This window comes from Herpailurus yagouaroundi, unplaced genomic scaffold (assembly GCF_014898765.1).
Source record: "Herpailurus yagouaroundi ecotype Mexico unplaced genomic scaffold, PumYag 163, whole genome shotgun sequence".
NCBI lineage: Eukaryota > Metazoa > Chordata > Mammalia > Carnivora > Felidae > Herpailurus > Herpailurus yagouaroundi.
Window position 1 is genome coordinate 28670485 of NW_024412404.1, and position 14831 is coordinate 28685315.

At 40.4% G+C, this 14831-nt stretch overlaps 1 protein-coding gene across 1 annotated transcript in view; it reads left to right on the forward strand.

Moving 5' to 3' along the window:
• Positions 1 to 4220: 4220 nt before the first annotated feature.
• Positions 4221 to 14831, forward strand: part of LOC121036947 (olfactory receptor 6C74-like) — an 81085-nt gene continuing 70474 nt past the window's right edge. Inside the window, exon 1 of the mRNA XM_040485770.1 lies at positions 4221 to 4344. The gene's annotated coding sequence lies outside the window, so the exon portion shown is untranslated. The remainder of the gene's footprint in view (positions 4345 to 14831) is intronic.

Below are 14831 nucleotides of genomic sequence, written 5' to 3' on the forward strand. Positions count from 1 at the left end.
CAACGTTTATTTATTTTTGGGACAGAGAGAGACAGAGCATGAACGGGGGAGGGGCAGAGAGAGAGGGAGACACAGAATCGGAAACAGGCTCCAGGCTCCGAGCCATCAGCCCAGAGCCCGACGCGGGGCTCGAACTCACGGACCGCGAGGTCGTGACCTGGCTGAAGTCGGACGCTTAACCGACTGCGCCACCCAGGCACCCCTGTATGTCTCTTTTAAAGAAATGTATATTCAGATCTTTGACCCATTATCAAATTAGTTTATTGAGTCACAAGTGTTCATGCATACTGGAAAGAAGTCCCTTGTCGACTATATTATTTGCACATGTCTTGTTGCATCTGTGGATTGTCTTTTCACTTTTTCGGTGGTTCTATTTGAAGCAGAAAAGGTTTTAATTTTGAGTAAGCCCAATTTATATACATATTTTTTCTTTTGTTGCTTGTGATGTTAGTACCACATCTAGGAGACTGGTGCCTCTGTTAAGGTCACAAAAATTTATTCCTGTGTTCCTGTCATAGAATTTTATACTTTTAGTTCTGCATTTAGATCTATGATCCATTTTGTCAATTTTTATGCATGATGTGGCTTAGGGATCCAAATTCATTCTTTTGCGCGTGAATATCCAGTTGTGGCATCATTTGTTGAAAACATGATTCTTCATTGAATTGACTTTATATACGTTAGTAAAAAAAATTAATTCGGCATAAGTGTAGGGATTTATTTCTGGACTTTCACTTTTGTACCAGTGACCAATATGTGTATCATATGTCGGTGCCATACTGTCTTGATTACTGTGACTTTATAGTAAGTTTTGAAGTTGGGAAGTGCGAATTCACCCTTGTTCTTTATTTTTCAAGAATGTTTAGGCTATTTTATGTCCATTGCGTTTTCTTATGAATTATAGGATCAACGTCTCAATTTCTGCAAAAAAAGAAAAAAAGCAAGGTGTGATTTTGATAGGGATCATATTGAAGCTATAGATCAATTTGGGAAGTATTGCTGTGACTTTTTTCCAGTGTTTACTTTTGAGAGAGGGAGACAGAGCGTAAGCAGGGGAGGGGCAGAGAGCGAGGGAGACACAGAATCTGAAGCAGGCTCTAGGCTCCGAGCTGTCAGCACAGAGCCTGACGTGGGGCTCGAACTCACAACTTGTGAGATCATGACCTGAGCCGAAGTCAGACGCTCAACTGACTGAGCCACCCAGGCGCCCTAAGGTATTGCTGTCTTAATTTTAAGTCTTCTAAACCAGGAACATGTGATATGTTTCAATTTATTTAAGTCTTTTCTGATTTCTTTCAATAATGTTTTGTAGTTTTCAGTGTACTTTTTTTGTGTGATTAAATTTATTCTTGAATATTTTACTTCTTTTTGAAAGAAAGCTAGCTATGTATGTATGTATGTGCCTCCCTTCCCTAGCTTTATTAGGGTTTAACTGACAGATAAAAATTGTATATATTTAAGGTATACAATGTGAGGTTTCGATATATGGATACACTGTGACATGATTACCATACCACAATGAAACCATTAAGACATCTGTCAACTCACAACTTCCTTTTTTTTTTTTTTTTTTTTTTTGGTGCGGTGAGATCACTTATGATCTATTCTATTAGCACATTTTAAGTATACAGTACACTGTTATTAACTAAAGTCATCATGCTCTGCATTAGATATCCAGAACTTATTTATCTTATAACTGGAAGTTTATACCTTTTGACTAATGTCTCCCCATCTCTGATCCCTGGGAACCACTGCTCTACTCTCTGGTTCTGAGTTTGACTTTTTTAGATTCTACACATAAGTAAGATCATACAGTATTTGCTTTCTGTGTCTGGCTTATTTCATTGAGCATAATGTCTTCCAGGGTCATCGATGTTGTTGCAAATGGCAAGATTTCCTTTTTTTTAAATGGATGAATAATATGTATATGTATATATATATATGTACACACACACACATATACATACACACACATACACACACATATATTTTCTTCATACATTCATCCACTGACAGACACTTAGGTTGTGTCCAAATCTTAGCCATTGTGAATAATGCAGCAATAAACATGGGAGTGCAGATATCTCTTTGAGACCCTGATTTCATTTCCTTTGGATATATACCCAGAAGTGGATAACATGGTAGTTCTACTTTTAATTTTTTGAGGAGCCTCCACACTGTTTTCCATAGTTGCTGCACCAATTTACATTCCCACCAACAGTGCACAAGGGCTCCCTTTTCTCCACACCATGGCCAACACTTGTTATCTCTTATCTTTTTGATAACAGCCATCTTTCCAGTGTGAGGTGGTATCTCACGGTTTTGATTTGCATTTCCCTGATGATTAATGATGTTCAGTACCTTTTCATGCACCTTTTGGCCGTTTGTATGTCTTTGAAAATATGGTTATTCAGATCACCTGCCCATTTTTAGTTGGCTTGTTTATTTCTTTGCAGTTGACTTGTATCAGTTCCTTATATATTTTGTAGATTAAATTCTTATCAGATATATGGTTTGCAAATATTTTCTCCCATCGATTGGTTGTTGTTTCATTTTGTTCATTGTTTCCTGTGCAGCAGAGTTTTAATTTGATGTAGTCTCACTCGTTTATTTTTGCTTTTGTTGCCCTGTGCTTTTTTTTTGTGTCTGTGTGGTATCATATTCAAATATAATTGCCAAGCCCAGTGTTAAAGAGCTTTTTCCCTATGTTTTCTTCTAGGCGTGTTACCATCTCAGGACTTATATTGAAATCTTTAATCTATTTTGAGTTGATTATATATATGGTGTAAGGTAAGGGTTCACTTTCATTGTTTTGCTTGTGAATATCCACTTTTCCCCATATCATTTATTGAAGAGATTATTTTTCCCCAATGTGTTTTCTTGGCACACTTGTTACAGATTAATTGACTGTATATATGGGTTTATTTCGGGACTCTCTGTTCTGTTCCGTTGGTCTATGTGTCTGCTGCTGTCATTTGATTGTTTATTTTTTATTGGCTGGTCTCTATAGTGAAGTCTATGTCCTCTGCAGTGCGGGGGGGGAGGGGGTGGGGGGGAGGGGTCTGCTGTTACTCCTCAGGTCACAGCCTTGGGCCTGTGTATTCTTAAGCTGGGATGACAAGGTTTTTTTTTTTAGCCGTTCTCTCTTTTGTCTCTCCCTATCTGCTAAGTTTTCTGCCTCTTTTGGCACTATATCCTAATATTTTCCTCCACTAAGTGCTGGCTGATTGCTGTTGATTTTGACAGTTCCCTGGGGCATAAATTGCTTCACAGTCAGATTCAAATAAATTTGGGCCCTTTATAGCAGTAGTCTTTGAGTCCTGTCTTTGAAGTTTGTTTTAACCTAGGAAAGCTTTCCTTAGCTGTTGCCTTTCTTGGTTTCTGCTGTATACTTCTAGTTGGTTTATAGTTTAGCTTGTTGCTCTTATGAAGCTACTATCCTCCTCTTACTGGCTTACCACCAAAATCTCCACTGTTTTTCTGACAGCACCCTTAGGTTGAGATTTCCATGCTGGCTTCCAAGTAAAGTCAATCACCTTAGGGGGACCTTTGGGGTTCTTTTCTTATGGCCTGCCTCTCTCCCTGGGTAGGACCTCCATGCCACTGCTCGGGAGCTGTGTTGGAGACAGTCGCATGCTTTTTTCAGAGGCCTTCTCTTTATGAGTAGGGCAGTGAGTGGGGGCAGCGGTCCCTGTTTTTCTGCTTCTTGTGGCATAGAACCTCCTCTCTTGGCATGGGATTTCCCCCCCTCACCTGGGGTGAGGGCGTTCAGAGCACAGTATTCTTGACCTGCTGTGCCTTGGAGAGAGCTTGTGCCCTAAGAGTAGAGATAGGGAGGAAGGAAAGAGCTTTAGACCTATGGGCCAAACTTGCCTAGAATAGAGCTTCTGCAACATAGAGCCAGATGAAATGAGAAATGCTGGTGGTCTTCCCCTCCTGGGGGGAAAGTATAGTCATAGACTGGGCCAGGGGACAAGGGTGTCCTGTCTTCTTCACTGCACATCCTCAGAGTAGAGTTTCTGTTTTACAGGGCTGTGTGGGAGGAGAGGGAGGGAGTGGGTCAAGGCTTAAATGCCACAGAGTCTCAATATTCTTACTGAGGTTAGGAGATTTTCTTGAATAAATCTTTCTTCACTTGTTGTATGCCTTTAGGACAATTTCCTCTCTCTTTAATATTTGTTTTGTTTTGTTTTGTTTTTGATTTTCACCAGTTGTGGTTGTTTCGCTCTGAAGAATGTTTGTGGAGTTCCTCATGCTGTCCATTCTGGAAATGCCTCTTGCATCATTGCTTCCCAACCTGCAAAGCAAATCCTTTCCTTCAAGTGGAATCCTACAAGGAAGCAGGTAAAAGCAGAGATGCTCTGGTTGAACATAAAGTGAACTAATACAGGGGCTAGAAGCACTGATCGATTGACTTTTCACCTCCCCTCACCTTTATTCTCCAAGCCCTTGATACAAGTGGGAACATTGTTGAGAATCATTTGCCTTTAGGATAAAGTGATCACTCTGTGCACTGGGCTTTCACAGTCTTGCCCTTCCTGCCCTCATCCATTCACCCCTCCATCCTTCCCTTGTGCTTTGGTCAGGCTTCCATCAGAGACACAGAGCCAGAAGCATATGAAGAGATTTATTGCAAGGATTGGCGTATGTGACTGTGGGGACTGGGGAAACAAGTCTGAAATCTGTAGGTCAGGGTATCAGGAATGGCAGGTTGGAAACTTTCAGGAAGCAGCTGATGCTGCGGTCCACAGGAGGAATTTCTTCTTCAGGGAAAACTCAGTTCTGTTCTTAAAGCCTTTCAACTGACTGGATCAGGCCCACCCAGGTAATCCAAGATAATCTCTTTTACATAAAGTCAACTGATGATAGGTATTAATCATCTACAAAATATCTTTACAGCAACAGTGTTTTGTTTTTTTTTAAATTTTTAATGTGTATTTATTTTTGAAAGAGAGTAAAGGAGAGGCAGAGAGAGAGGGAGACACAGAATCAGAAGCAGCCTCCAGGCTGTCAGCACAGAGCTGACCTGGGGCTCAAACCCACGAATGGTGAGATTGTGACCTGAGCTGAAGTCAGTGCTCAACTGACTGAACTACCCAGGTGCCCCCCCTCCCGGCCCTCCCCACCCCCAGTCAGTGTTTAATTGAATAACTGGGTACTGTAGCTTAGCCATGTTGAAACATACTGCTGACCTCATGCCATGTTTCAACTACTATGCTCTTTCGTGAACACTCCCTCTCATCCCCATGAAATCTTGGCATGTCTCCTTCCCTTGTCTGGATACTCTTGTCTTCCTTCTCTGTCTCCTGGTTTCCTCCCCTAAGAAACTACCCTAGTGTTGCTTCTTTCATGGAGCCCGCCTTGGTAGTGTTACATGCACATCTTCTGAGCTCCCACAAATTTTGCCCATGTTCATATTTTGGCATGTTGCCCTTTCGTCCCATCAGCACTTGATTCTGTCTCCATCTCCCCCGACATATTCTGGAGAGCGTGAGGGCAGGGACTGTATCTTATTCATCTCTTGGTCTCCAGTGTGATGTCAGGCACAGAGAAGCTGTAAGTAGATCCTAGGTATGTTGAGTTATTAGAGAGTCTGAAACTTGCTAGCAAAGTCTGGTTTTTGCGGTGGGCAAAGCAGACTGGCAGCCTGAGCCTAAGCTCAAGAGAGCAGTTCTAACTTCCCCTCTAGCTGGTCGCGTGATCCCTTGACTCATGGAGTGAAACCTGTGGCCTGTCTACAGGAATCCCTACAGCCACTGCACTTATAAGTGCAGCAGGACACAAGTGTGTCCCTCTAGCAGGACAACGTGGCTCTGGTGCCCTGGCTGGCCGGGGAAGTGATTAGTGGCGGGTCCTTCTGAATAGTCCTTTTCCTCTGGAGGGTGTTTTATAGAGTCATACCTTTTTTTCCTCTCTTTAAAAATTTTAAATGGAAGTACAGTTGACATATGGTATTATATTAGTTTCAGGTATACTACTTAGTGATTTGATATTCAGATACATTACAAAATGCTCACCGCATCTATCCGTGTATCTGTCTATCACTATCCGTCTGTCACCTGGAACATACTTCTTTTTTGGTGACTTCTAAACATTTATAGCTCATTTCAGTTTCTCCTGGTTCATTTGCGTAGTTAATCGGAAATAAGGGCTGACTACCACCGAGCACTAAAAAGAAATGCCCCTTCACTGGGAATTTAGAAAAAGAAAGAAAAACAAATTCTGCACAACCCCACCTCCCCACCCCCTGCCCTTGGATAGATGACCTCATAGTCTGGATGACTTCCCCTCGGGGGAAGAATAAGAAGAATAAGGCTAAGTTGTAAGTGTGCATTTTTTGTAAGGATCTTGCTGAAAGGAAAATGATAAATGCTGGTTGCACTTTCTCCAGCCTGTGATCAGAGCTCAGATGCTTTTGGATGGATGCCTCCCCTTTCTCTCTTTTTGTGTCTTTCAGAACAAGACCAGACTTTTGCTGGTTGGTCCCTCTTCCATCCCTCAAGACTATTATATAAAAAATGAGGTTGGGGCACCCCATACGACCTTACCTTGGTATATGCTCTCCTAAAACCCAGGTAGGGTTTACCAGCTGTGGCTCGATTCATCTGTTCTACTTGGGAAGACAAAGCTAATGAACATTCTTCCCTTTCAAACTTCTTCACTGAGTATAGAGATACTTTTTGATCCATGAGGGACAAGATTCAAACAGACTTACTTGTTAGATTTGTGATGAGTGTGTTTTTTGAAGAGGAAGAAGAGTTCTCATACTCAGGCTGAGTATATGATATTTTTCATCCCAACATTAGATAATCACAAGAGATGATCTCTACGAGCCCTAACTGAACCAACACAAGAGAACTAATTCACTCCAGGGGGTTTGAGCATCATCATCTCTCTCCAAAGAGGCCTGCCCTAACCCCCTGTCTAAAAAGGCCACTCCCTTCAAGCCACAAGTGAACTTTTTTCATTATGTTACTGAACCAATATGGGTCTGCTCCTTGGTGAGTTACCGACGGAACCTACACCAGGTAGAGTTGTCTCACAAAGTCATTTTTATTTGCAGCAATAAGGAGATCATGGGGAATAATTTCCAAAGCCATGACTCCCCAGACAGGGTTAAGCAGGTTCCTTTTATTAGGGTTTGTGATGAACATCAGAGGGAGAGGTCCCATCATCGCATGTAATGGGCAGACGTAAAGCTGTGTATGCCCACTCAGAAGACAGGTCTACGCATACACTGTATGTTTTATTGATGAAGCTTGTGCCCCTCCTAGGGTGGGGATTTTAGCAGTATCATGAAGCTGATATAACTGTTGGACACTTTATGGTTTCATCTGCCTGGGCATCAGCTGCTTCCTGAAAGTTTCCAACCTGCCATTCCTGATACCCTGACCTACAGATTTCAGACTTGTTTCCCCAGTCCCCACAGTCACATACGCCAATCCTTGCAATAAATCTCTTCATATGCTTCTGGCTCTGTGTCTCTGATGGAAGCCTGACCAAAGCACAAGGGAAGGATGGAGGGGTGAATGGATGAGGGCAGGAAGGGCAAGACTGTGAAAGCCCAGTGCACAGAGTGATCACTTTATCCTAAAGGCAAATGATTCTCAACAATGTTCCCACTTGTATCAAGGGCTTGGAGAATAAAGGTGAGGGGAGGTGAAAAGCCAATCGATCAGTGCTTCTAGCCCCTGTATTAGTTCACTTTATGTTCAACCAACATAATGTGTTCAACCGACACCCAAAATGTGACATACAGCAACCAGTTAGTTTCTAAAAGGTAAAATTGATAGCTAGGCGGAAGCTTCTAGGAGTTTTCGGAGTTCAGGGGGTCTCACTGGAGATAGTTGCCCTTATCGCTGCCTGAGATCATATTAGGTCTTTCCTTGTTTATTGTCTGTGTCTCCCACTAGAGGCTGAGAACCATGAGCTCTTCCTAGTTCTGTTCACTTTCAGTGTGTGATTCCCATAACAACAATTTGTAGTCATGCGTAGGTGGAGAGAAAGGGAACTAGTAATGTTTTAGCCACTGTGTGCTACGAAACTTACATACTCTATCTCACTTACTCTCACGACACCCCTGGGAAGTAAATACCATTACTCAGTTTTACAGAGGAGGAAGCCCAAGTTCAAATATCTCCTGAATGGCATGGTGTGTGTGTGTGTGTGTGTGTGTGTGTGTGTGTGTGTGTGTATGTGTGCTTAAATGTCTCAAATATGTGAGGATTGTAATCAGTTTACAAGAAAGTGCCACTTACAGTGAAAATTCTTAAAGAAGGAAAAAGATCTCTTGTACCCAAAAGTGTTATTTATGTGTGTGATGTTAGCTGACCTTTATAGGGGGCTTCATGCTGCCAGGAACTGTACCTGAATCTTATTTGGACAGGTACCATTCTCACCCTCATTTTACAAATGGGGAAACTGGGGTAAAGGGGGACCAAGTAACATTCCTGAGGCTGCATATGGAGTAAGTGTTTGGCCTGGAATTTCATTCTTGGCCGTCTAACTTTAGGGTCCCAGCTTTTAACCAAAGATGTGGGGAGAAGGGAGGCGTGATCTGTAGAATGAATTTTAAAACTCTACCTTTCAGAGTTTCAGCCTTTTTGGTCCATGAGACTAGTGATAAGAGTATCAGCTAGCATTTGCATAGCACCTGGCACATTACAAAGCATTTACCTGTGTGGGACGTCATTGTGCTTTTCATGACAGCTTTGAAAGCGGGAGAGGTGAGTGTTAGTGGTCACTCTCAGCTGACAGTTGGGAAAGAGAAGCTCAGAAGCGTGAAGTGACTTGTCCAGTAAGCCTATTTCATGACGTGGCCATAATGCCTCTCGATCATCTTCTCACCTGTCTGGGACTAGAGGCTGGTGGGATTTGTACCAGATGCCAGCCCCCTGGGGCCAAGTCTTAGGGAGGGGAAGAAGGAATCCTGACGTGGGAGCAAGTGGATATGGAAGGGCACACCTTTCTCCTCCCCCAGCGTTGGGAACAGTTACTTTACATCTTCCCTCTTGGAAGGGCCCTATAGAGCTGGGCTGGTGGCAAAGTTAAGAGCTGCTCTGGAATGAGTTTAGTGGAGTGGCCGAACTTGGAGACTAATCCTTCTGGTTTTCAGCTCAATAGTATGCCCCCAAGCAGTGGTAGCAAAAGGGGCGAGTATGGTGAGTGCAGTTAGGATACGATTAGGATGCAATTAGGGTCACAGGGTATCCTCACCCAGATCTCTCTTGGAGGTGTCAGAAGTGTCTTTGAGGCGTCCTGCCGTTTGAGAAGGAGCTGACTCTATCACCAACCACTCAGCACTCATCCCTGGGATTTGCACTTATGTGCATTTGTCTCTTCCCACAGACCTTGATCACTGCAATTTCCCTTTTTCTCTTGGTGACTTTGGTCACTCTAGGTGCCTCACATAAGTGAAATCATACACTATTAGTGCTTTTGTGACTGGCTTGTGTCACTTAGTATAATGTACTTAAGGTTCATCCACGGTGTAGCATGTGCCAGAATTTTCCTTCCTTTTTAAAACTGAGTACTATTGCCTTGTATGTATGCATTCAATGTTTATCCATTCATTTATCAATGGACACTTGGGGTGCTTTCATCTTTTGGCTATTGTGAATGATACTGCTGTGAATACGTGTGTGCAAATATCTGTTTGAACGCCTGCTTTCGATTCCTTTGAGTACATACCCACAAGTGGAATTGCTGATTCATATAATAATTCTATGTTCAATTTTTGAGGAACTGCTGATTCATGCTTTTAGGTGTAAAATATTAGGCCTCAAAATGATCAAGTAAAAATGCTAAATGTGTTTACCATGCTAGAGTAAAGAAGGCTCTTCTTAGCAAGATGGAAGCCAAAACTCACAACAGGAAACACCTGATTTGATTGATTTGCCTACACAAAAAATTCAAAATTTATGTACCCATAGACACATATTTAGACACACACTAAACAAAAGCTATTTGTAATGTGAGGTAGAGGAAGAAATAATTTGTTAATATATCAAGAACCCATGCAAATAACTGAGAAAAAGAACAACCATGTAAATTTAACACATATGTAAAGTTGTTCAACCTCTTTAATTAAAAAAATAAAATATAAAGGACGTATTTCTCAGTGAAGATGAAATACCAAAATAGTATGGGTATATAGTTGTGAGAGTACTTCCTTGGTTGGCAATTTGGACAACATCTGTCAAAATCTCTTGTCACAGTAAGAGTTGTAGACCTTTATCTTATATTACTGTGTTTATTCTGTCCTCTAACCATAAATTCCACAATTGCTTACTGATAGGTCTGTATTTGAATGGATTTGATGCTTAGCATCAGTTTTTTTAAACCACAGCTTCTCCATTCTGAGTCCTTTATTTTTAAAAATGTTAATTTATTTAAAAAAATTTTAAAAATTATGTGCAAGTTAGTTAGCATTTAGTGCAATGATAATTTCAGGAGTAGAATCCAGTGATTCATCATCTATGTGTAACACCCAGCGCTTGTCCCAGCAAGTTCTCTCCTTAATGCCCCTTGCCCATTTAGCGCATCGCCACCCCAAACCCCTCCAGCAACCCTCAGTTTATTCTCTGTATTTAAGAGTCTCTTATGTTTTGTCCCCTTCCCTGTTTTTATATTATTTTTGCTTCCTTTCCCTTATAGTCATCTGTTTTGTTTCCTAAGTTCCACATATGAGTGAAATCATATGGTATTTGTCTTTCTCTGACCTATTTCGCTTAGAATAATACTCTCTAGCTCCATCCACTTTGTTGCAAATGGCAAGCTTTCATTCTTTTTGATGGCTGAGTAATATTCCATTGTATGTATATACTATATCTTCTGTATTTTTGTGAAGATACTCAACGTCACTCCTCATCAGGGAAATACAAATCAAAACCACAGTGAGATGCCACCTCACACCTGTTAAAATGGCTAAAATTAACACAGAAAACAACAGGTATTGGTGAGGATGTGGAGAAAGGGGAACCCTCTTACACTGTTGGTGGGGATGCAAACTGGTACAGCCACTCTGGAAAACAGTATGGAAGTCCTCAAAAAGTTAATAGAACTACTCTATGCCCAAGTCCTTTATTTTGATTCATCTCTTAAATGACTGTGATTTACTGTCAGGCCGGTTTTTTGTTATTGTAGTAAAAATACAATTTTAACAACTGTACTGAGATATTTGACATGCAGCAAACTTTACATAAAGTGTACAACATGAAAAGTTTGTGAAATCACCACAATAAAGAAAAGTGAGAAACATTCATCACTCTGAAAAGTTTCCTCATGCTTTTGTAATCGCTCTTTGTGTCTTCCCCAGGCAACCGTTCATCTGCATTCTGTCACTACAGATTAGTTTACATTTTATAGAATTTTTACGTAAATGGAACTCAATAGTATGTTCCCTTTTTGGTCTGGATTTTTTCTTCACTTATTATGGTTACTTTGAGATATAACCATGTTCCTGTATGTATCAGTTTTCCATTTAAAGGTTATTTATTTATTTATTTATTTATTCATAAATAAGAGAGATTTATTGTTGAATTGGTTTCCATACAACACCCAGTGCTCATCCGAACAGGTGCCCTCCTCAATACCCATCACCCACCCACCTCTCCCTCCCTCCCCCCCATAAACCCTCAGTTTGTTCTCAGTTTTTAGGAGTCTCTTATGTTTTGGCTCCCTCCCTCTCTAACCATTTTTTTTCCTTCCCCTCCCCCATGGTCTTCTGTTAAGTTTCTCAGGATCCACATAGGAGTGAAAACATATGGAATCTGTCTTTCTCTGTATGACTTATTTCACTTAGCATCACACTCTCCAGTTCCATCCACGTTGCTACAAAAGGCCATATTTCATTCTTTCTCATTGCCACGTAGTATTCCACTGTGTATATAAACCACAATTTCTTTATCCATTTGTCAGTTGATGGACATTTAGCCTCTTTCCATAATTTAGCTATTGTTGAGAGTGCTGCTATACACATTGGGGTACAAGTGCCCCTGTGCATCAGTACTCCTGTATCCCTTGGGTAAATTCCTAGCAGTGCTATTGCTGGGTCATAGGGTAGGTCTATTTTTAATTTTTTGAGGAACCTCCACACTGTTTTCCAGAGCGGCTGCACCAGTTTGCATTCCCACCAACAGTGTTCGAGGGTTCCCATTTCTCCACATCCTTGCCAGCATCTGTAGTCTCCTGATTTGTTCATTTTGGCCACTCTGACCGGCGTGAGGTGATATCTGAGTGTGGTTTTGATTTGTATTTCCCTGATGAGGAGGGACGTTGACCATCTTTTCATGTGGTTGTTGGCCATCTGGATGTCTTCTTTAGAGAAGTGTCTATTCATGTCTTCTGTCCATTTCTTCACTGGATTATTTGTTTTTCGGGTGTGGAGTTTGGTGAGCTCTTTATAGATTTTGGATACTAGCCCTTTGCCCGATATTTAAATTCAAGTTAACATATGGTATAATCTTGGCTTCATGAGTAGAACCCAGTGATTTATGTCTTACATATGACACCCAGTGCTCATCCTGAAAAGTACCCTCCTTAATGCCTGTCACCCATTTAACCCACCCCCGCTCCTCCAGCAACCCTCAGTTTGTTCCCTATATTTAAGAGTCTCTTATGGTTTTCTTCTCTTTCTGTTTTTGCCTTGTTTTTCCTTCCCTTCCTCTATGTTCATCTTGCAACAATGTGGATGGAACTAAAGGGTATTATTCTAAGCGAAATAAGTCATTCAGAGAAAGACAAATATCATATGATTTCATTCATATGTGGAATTTGAGAAACTCATTTTTAAAAATTTTGAGAATTGTTCAATTGTATGAGTATGTTGCTGCTAGTTTATCCATTCACCTGTTGATGAACATTTCAGTGTCTTCCAGTTGGTTATTGAAATAAAGCTGTATCGACATTTATGTACAAGTCTTTGCGTGGACTTACATTTTCATTTCTCTTGGGTAAATAAATAACCAGGAGTAGAAGGGCTGGATCAGATGGCTAAGTGTCTCTTTGAGAAACCAACAAGCTGTCTTCCAGAGTATCCATGTCACTTACGTTCCTACCAGCAGTGCATGAGAGTTCCAGATGTGTCACTTGTTGTCAGTATGTAGTGTAGCTGTTTTGATGCTACCCATTTAGTATTTGGCTTTAATCTGCATTTACCGGATGACTAATAACATTGCACATTTTCATGTGCTTATTTGTGACTTGTCTTTTTTTTTTCTTTTTTGGTGAAGTATCTGATCAAATCTCTTGCCTTTTTTTTTTTTTTTTTTTGAATCAGGGTGTTTGCTTTCTTATTGTTGAGATTTAAGTATTTTTTGTATTCTGTATACAAGTCCTTTATCTGGTATGTGATTTGCACATATTTTATCTCAGTCTGGGACTTGTCATTAACAGTTTATTTTGAAGAGCAGCACTTCAGAATTTTGAAGTACGATTTATTAATTTTTTCTTTTGTGGATTGTGCTTTTTTTGGTATTGCATATAAGAAATTTTTGCCTAACTGATCAAAAAAACTATTTTCCTATGTTTTCTTCTAAAAGTCATATAGTTTTAAGTTTAAAATTTTTTATTTTTTTATTTTATTTTTTTTAATTATTTTTTTTAATGTTTATTTCTGAGACAGGGACAGAGCATGAGTGGGGGAGGGGCAGAGAGAGAGGGAGACACAGAATCAGAAGCAGGCTCCAGGCTCTGAGCTGTCAGCATAGAGCCCGACGTGGGGCTTGAACCCACAAACTGTGAGATCATGACCTGAGCCGAAGTCGGTCACTCAACTGACTGAGCCACCCAGGCGCCCCAGTTTAAAATTTTTTAAATGCTTATTTATTTTTAAGAGATTAGAGAGAGAGCACGAGTTGGGGAGAGGAAGAGAGAGAGAGGGAGACACAGAATCTGAAGCAGGCTCCAGGCTCTGAGCTGTCAACACAGAGCCTGATGTGGGGCTTGAACCCACAAACCACGAGTTCATGACCTGAGCTGAAGTTGGATGCTTAACTGACTGAGTTACCCAAGTTACCCTAGTTTTAGGTTTTTATACATTTAGAACTATGATTCATTTTGAGTCAGTTTTTGTATATTGTGTATGGTATGAATCAAAATTCATTTCTTTGCATATAGATGTCCAAGTTTTCTAGCTTCATTTGCTTGAAAAGACTGTCCATGAAACATTTGTTCAAAATTAATGGACTGTATAGATACATTGATCTATTTATAAGCTAACTAGTCTGTTCTATTTATTTACGTACTTATCTTTTCACAAGTGGCATATTGTTCTGATTACTGAAGCTTTATAAGTCTTGAAATAAGGTAATGGTAGTACTGCGTCTTCGTTCTTTTTCAAAGTTATTTTGCCAATTCTAGATCCTTTGTGTATTCATATACATTTTATTTTATTTTTTATTTTTTTATTTTAGATAGAGAGTGTGAGCAGGGGAGAGTGGCAGAGGCTGAGAGAGAGAGAAATCACAACCATGGCATCAGGACTTGAGCTGAAATCAAGGGTCATCCCCGGTGCCCCTCATATACATTTTAGACCTAGCTTAGCAATATTTACAAAAAATTTGCTGGACTTTTGATTGGGATTGCGTTAATTCATAGGTCAGTTTGGAGAGAATTGACATCTTGGCACTATCGAGTCTTTGAATCCACAAACATAGTATATCTCCTCATCACATTATGTCCCTTTTTATTTCTTTTAGCAATATTTTGTAGTTTTGTTAGATTTATCCCTATGTATATGTGTGTGTGTATGTATATATATATATTTATCTCTATGTGTTTGTACTTTATGTATTTGGTAATAAATTAGGTAATTTTAGTTTCTAATTGTT